We start from the raw sequence: 7,020 nt of genomic DNA, 5'->3' as shown, positions 1-7,020 counted from the left end.
CATTCATGGAGCTAATCAGTGAAAGCCTCTCAAGTGACTGGCAAATGAGGTAGGAATAATTGACTGCATGTAACACTCGCCCAGCTAAGGGCCAAGAGGCCAATTAGGAACAACCAGCTGAAACACCTGTTCATGAGCAGTACCTGGCATGCTCACAGGTAGTCATATGCAATAGCCTTTTGCCTTCTGTAAGCTAGGTGGGCCTCTGACAATGGTGAGCCTGCATTGCCCATTGAATAAGAGCATGGGACTCTACACAAACCAGTTTAGCTTTAGTAAAGTAGTTTCATCAATCTGTGTCCTCAAACTATGCTAAATATTCAGGAACAGGACAGTTCCATACATGTCTTCAAACTATGCATTGGAAAGCATCATAGAACCAACAAGTAGGTTTTCTTGAGTTCTCTTCTCACTAGATTAGTGAGGGATGATGGGGCAGTAGAGGTGTTGTAGGTAATGTTTGCTCTCAAGTTGATTTCGACTCCTCCTGGCCCTGTCATTTTTTTGGGGGGTAGAATACAGGAGGGGTTTACCATTGCCTCTTCCCGTCCAGTATGAGATGATGCCTTTCAGCATTTTCCTATATCGCTGCTGCCTGATGTAGTCGTCCCTATAAATCCAACATGTATCAATGAAGGTCCTCTTTCAAAGACAATCCAGTTCTGTCTTGGGCTGCTGGAGGAAGAAAGGCTTCATCAATATCACAATAATCTTTCTCTTTGGAATGTTGTGTCACACCCTTCCATGTGTTCTCCACATCTTTGTAGATCTGCCCCAGAGCTTGAGAAGCTAAATATTGGAGCATGTATATTCTTTCTCATCAGCTAAAGATATCTAAATGGCTTTACACAAAGTAAGGCTATATAAATTTGTTATCTTACCCACAATTCGGAAAGCAAGATGGAATTATGAGTAGGTATCTTTTCAAGAAGATGATCATCAAATAGAGCTATATTATCAAATAGCTAGCTGGAAAAAAGAACTCTAAACGTGCAAGTATGGTCTCACTACTATAATTTTTCTAAGCAAAAACAACATTTCTATTTCCAAATAATCTTAACAGCTGTGTTGAAAGCTATTCGGTGACTAAATTATCTTTGATCATTCATTGAAATCAGTTTTCATTGTTAATAAAACTTGATATCTTGGATGCATGATGTTGTAAAGGGTTGAAAAACAGCTTTAATATTACACCTGAAAATAGGAATCTATGATGTTTTATGTTTAATGGGATCTTTTCAAACACATAATTTAACACATGAAATAAAATGTAACATTTCAGGCATATTATATAACCTTAGCCACTGGCCTTAATCCTTCCTCTATTGATGTCAATGTTAAAATTACCACTGACTTATAAATACAGAACGGCTGTTTTTCTCAATTCTATCTATCTATCTATCTATCTATCTATCTATCTATCTATCTATCTATCTATTTATCTATCTATCTATCTGAAAAGGCATAAGAGAGCAAGTCATGCTTGCTACCACAAGACTAGTAGGGATGTGGGAACCAGTTCGCTCTAGAACCAGTTCTAGATTGACCCCCCCCAGCTTGACAGTTATAGGTTGAGCCCAAATCTAAAATAAACAAGTAAGAACTAATCAGCCTACTTTCCTTTCACTGTCTCTACAACTGGACTACATTTGGTTCAACTCAAGGTCCACAAATTTAGATCTCTTGCACCTCAAATGTCAATGTGTCTGCCATCTTGAATTGGGGTGGATGGCATCGTCACAAGCTACACCATTGGGGCATCCCTTTGTGTCCATATAGCTGTAGCAAATTTGGTTCAAATTGGTTAAGCGGTTCACAAGTTAACTCACTTGTGCCTCAAAAGTTTATGCTTCTGCCATCTTGAATCAGGGTGGATGAAATCATCACAAACTACACCACTGAGGTGACTCTGTGTCTCACTCACTACAACGGTACCTAATTTGGTTCAAATCGGTTAGACAGTCCACAAGTTAGTCCACTTGTTCCTCAAATGTTCACACATCCGGCATCTTGGACTGGAGTAGATGACATCATCACAAACTATGTCATTGAGGTTTCCCCATGTGCCCCTACAGTTGTAGCAAATTTGGTTCAAATTATTTAGGCAGTTCACAATTTAGCACCTCAAATGTTTACATGTCTGCCATCTTGAATTGGGGTGGATGACATCATCAGAAACAATACCATTGGGCCTATGTCTCCACACAGCTGTAGTAAATTTGGTTCAAATTGGTTAAGCAGTTCACAAGTTCGCTCACTTGCACCTCAAATGTTCATGCTTCCGCCATCTTGAATCAGGGTGGGTGTCATCATCACAAACTATGCCATTGAGGTGTCCCTGTGTGTCACTCACTACAACTGTACCCAATTTGGTTCAAATGGGTTAGACAGTCCAAAAGTTAGCCCACTTGTGCCTCAAACGTTCACACGTCTGCCATCTTGGATTGGGGCAATGACCTCATCACAAACTATTTCATTGAGGTTTCCCCATGTGTCCCTACAGCGTGGTGTAGTGGTTAGAGTGCTGGACTAGGACCGGAGAGACCCGAGTTCAAATCCCCATTCAGCCATGAAACTAGCTGGGTGACTCTGGGCCAGTCACTTCTCTCTCAGCCTAACCTACGTCACAGGGTTGTTGTGAAAGAGAAACTCAAGTATGTAGTACACCGCTCTGGGATCCTTGGAGGAAGAGTGGGATGTAAATATAAATATAAATATAAATATAAATATAATAATAATAATAATAATAATAATAATAATAATAATACACTGGAACATCTGCAAAAAATACAAGCTACCTGTAGCCAAACATTGGTGGGGCCATAAAATTGAAAAAGTTGAAGAAAATGAAGATGTAAAAATATTATGGGACTTCTGACTACAAACAGACAAACATCTGCCACACAATACACCAGATATAACTGTAGTCGAGAAGAAAGAAAAACAAGTCAAAATAATCGACATAGCAATACCAGGGGATAGCAGAATAGAAGAAAAAGAAATAGAAAATAATCACCAAATACAAAGATCTACAAATTGAAATTGAAAGGCTGTGGCTGAAATAGACCAAAATAATCCCAGTGGTAATTGGTGCCCTGGGTGCAGTTCCAAAAGACCTTGAAGAGCACCTCAACACCATAGGGGCCACAGAAATCACCATCAGCCAATTACAAAAAGCAGCTTTACTGGGAACAGCCTATATTCTGCGACGATATCAATAACAACAGCAACAACATTGACAATAAAATTCAGCCATCCCAGGTCCTTGGGAAGGACTCAATGTCTGGCTAAAACAAACCAGTCAATAATGCTCTCTGACTGTGTAAACAAGAAATAATAATAATAAAATAATAAAAAATACAGCTGTTGCAAATTTGGTTCAAATCAGTTAAGCAGCTCACAAGTTCACTTGCGCCGCAAACATTCACACGTCCACCATCTTGAACTGGGGTTGAGGACATCATCAAAAACTACACCATTGAGGTGTCCCTATGTGTTCCTTCAACTGTACCCAATTTGGTTTATATTGGTCGAGGCATTGCAAAGTTGATAGTGGCAGGGGGAACACACGTACATACAGACCTTGGACAAACGGAATGTCAGGTGATCTCATAATCCAATGGGAAAGTAGGCTAAAAATAGAGCTTGTTCTAAGCAAAACTGGACCAAGCACAGCCCTAATAGAACTGGTTCTGAGAGGCTTGAGCCTCCATTTTGAGTAAAAAAGAGATCATCATCCATTTTGAGACACCTGTGTCACTTGCAGCGATTGACTGTGCGGCGGATTCCATGATTAGCCAGATGTGTCTGGCCCTTTGAATGGCTTTGGCAGTGTGTCACTCAGGACACCTGTCACCCTACTGGCCAGGGTGGGGGAGAAGGGAGGGTGCTCCAGGAGGGTTATTCTAAGTAAAGTTAAAAAACCACCTTGTGGCTTGGAATCTCTCTTTTTCTGCTGCTCGTCTCTGCAGCTGATGAGGAGCTAATACTGCTACCGTGTTTCCCCGAAAATAAGACAGTGTCTTATATTAATTTTAGCCCCAAAAAATGCACTAGGGCAATTAGCGGTACATCAGAAATTACTGCTAGGTCTTACTTTCGGGGTAGGTCTTACTTTCGGGGAAACAGGGTAATACTGCAACCTTCCCTTGCTTGTGGTCTCCAGAGAGAGGTTTGACTGTTCCAGAGTCACTCAGAGAGTTTCATGGCTGAATGGGGAATTGAACTTGGGTCTTCCCAATCCTAGTCATCTTAAAACGTTTAAAATCTCATTTTTTAAAGAATTGCTTTCTTATTTTTAAATGCTGCTTTTTAAAGGCTCCACTTGCTTGTTCTGAAATGCCTGTGTCTAAATGCTTTTGTTGTAGTTTGTGTTATTTGATGATATTAGCAGGTTTGTGATTTGCAATGTGTTTGTGGTGTCTGCTTGTTTGGTTTGCGGCTTTCTCCAGTGTTCTTGCAGTCTTCCGTTAGTTTGGATTGTGCGTTCTTGTCTTGGTCGGTTGAGGCACGCAGTTTGTAAGTAGGTTTGTGTTTTCCCTGTGGTTTGTGGTTTCTCTGTAGCTAGGTTTGTGGTTTTAGGCTAGGTTTGTAGTGTTTTTTGTAGTCTTCATTTTGGTCACTTTGGTGGTTTTTGTGAATTTGCATTTGGTGTTTGGGCTGGTGGTCGCCCTAGGTGTGCCAAAGCGGGGTGTGTGGTGGGCCCCCATGGATGCCAACTAGTGTTGCATTCTTTGATGGACCATTCCACATAGGGATTAGGGATGTGCACGAAACAAATTTTTTTTATTCGATTTGTTCCTGAATCGATTCACCTCTGATTTGTTTTGTGTCTGAATCTGTCCCCGTGAATCACCCCAGGTTTGATTTGGATTTGGATCGATTCTGACCACCTATAAAGGTCCTAGGGGCACCTACCCACCAGCTAGGTCCTAGGGTAGGGGCACCTAGGTCCTACGGTAGGGGCACCTACCCACAACCTAGGGGTGGTGGGTAGGTCCCCATGGGTACCACCTACCACCACATTTCAAGGCAGTGGGGCAGCTGGTTGATGTTTAATTTTTTAACAGATTTTGTATATTTCCACCATAGGAAATAATGAGGATTCGAAGTCTCCCTATCCTAACCCTAACATGGATCCCCAGCTTTAATTAATTAAAAAAAAAAAAAAAAGCTAAGCTCTAGCCCTTGTGGAAGTTGAGTTATGGAGCAAAATGTGCGGTCACTGTTTTTCAAGTGTTTGGATTATTTGGTGTATACAACTTTTCCTCATAATGAATCCCTATGAGGATTCATTATATGCCTTCATTTCTTCTGTTCATTTTGACTGTCATTGGACAGTGCCAATTGTCAACTGCCATGTGTCAACTACACCCACTACACACATACACACTGGGGTACTCAGTTTATTTTTTATGAATTTTTGAAGTGTTTAGATTCTTTGGTGTCTTCATTACACACCTTCATTTCTTCTGTTCATTTTGTCCCCACTGCTTTGCTGGTGGAGGTGGGGAATTAGTGGCCTCCCATGTGCCAACTACCCCCCAACCTGCAAGCAACTGGGTACTCAGTTTATATTTTAGGAACTTTTGATTTGTTTAGGCTTTTTGGTGTGTAACGAATCCTCGTAGGGATTCATTATGAGGAATGGTTATTAGACACCAAAGAGTCTAAACATTTGAAAAAATTCCTAGAACATAAATTGAGTAGTACCCACAGCCTTGTGGGTGGGAGGGGGTGTAGTTGACACATGGCAGTTGGCACTGTCCAAAGACAGTCAAAATGAATAGAAGAAATGAAGGTGTGTCATGAATCCTCATAGGGATTCATTGAGGGAAAGTTATTATACACCACCACCACAAAGAATCCAAACACTAGAAAAATTATGACCACACATTTTGCTCCATAACTCCACTTCTACAAGGGCTAGAGCTTAGGGTTTTGTTTTTTTTAAAGGAAGCTGGGAATCGGGGGAAACTGATAAGAGGAATCCAAATCTTGGAATTTGAATAAATTCTGATTCGATTTGGACCTGAATCTAGCCAGATTTGTTCTGTCTCCAAATTCCCGAATTAGCTAGATTTGTGTACAAATCAATTTCTACCCAAATCAGTTCACACATCCCTAATAGGGATTCATTATGTAGGATCTATGTGACATTAAAGAATCCGACCCCCTTTAGTCCCTATGGGAGAAATAATACAACTTTAAAAATATTTTTAAAAATCATTAAATATTTCCACTTTGACCGATTGCTTTGGGGCTTTAGTGGTAGTTGGCACCCATGGGGGCTTACCACTCACCCCACTTTGGCACCCTTGGCTGCTACCTATAGGGCTCCACCACTCACCTGCCCACCAGTGGGAGATGGGTTCTTTGGAAACCAGGTGAGTGGTGGAGGCATTGCGCTGCTGCTCAGCAGCACACTGCTGCTTGGGGTCATTTGCAGTTGCAGCCGGAGGAGAGGTAAGCACCTATTATTTTGTGCTTAAAGATGCCACCCCACCCCTGGCTGCACCTGCACCAGCTGCTCCTGACTGGAAGGCATAAAAGAGAATAGAGACATGTTATTTGAAAATAGAGAACTGATGTATTGGGGTAACGGGGGTACAGAAAGCAAAAAATAAGTGGGTGGTTTGGCACATTCACCAAGTTGCGGTATTGGGAATGGGAATTGGCTTGAGGGCGAAAGAAAGAAAGAAAGAAAGAAAGAGGAAGAGAAGAAGTGTTTCTTATAGCTACCCCAATCTAGCTTTATTAATTCTTCTCTCTGGGGAGCTCAAGCATGAAGCGAGCTCATGAGACAGCGTGGGACACAGCAACACACATGGCTAGTAACATGAGGCATGTAGCTCCTGAGGTACGTAGCGAGCATGGCTAGTACAGTCGATCTATCCGCCACAAATTCCCTGTTAGGATAATCTAAGTGAGTGCTGTCACTCGTTCTTGTACTCATAAATTCCAAAGATTAATAATACATTGCAGGAAGAAATACTTTCCCTTAGAGACAGAACAGATCGA

Source organism: Hemicordylus capensis, chromosome 5, assembly GCF_027244095.1.
Source record: "Hemicordylus capensis ecotype Gifberg chromosome 5, rHemCap1.1.pri, whole genome shotgun sequence".
Lineage (NCBI taxonomy): Eukaryota > Metazoa > Chordata > Lepidosauria > Squamata > Cordylidae > Hemicordylus > Hemicordylus capensis.
This window is presented reverse-complemented; position numbering follows the sequence as displayed.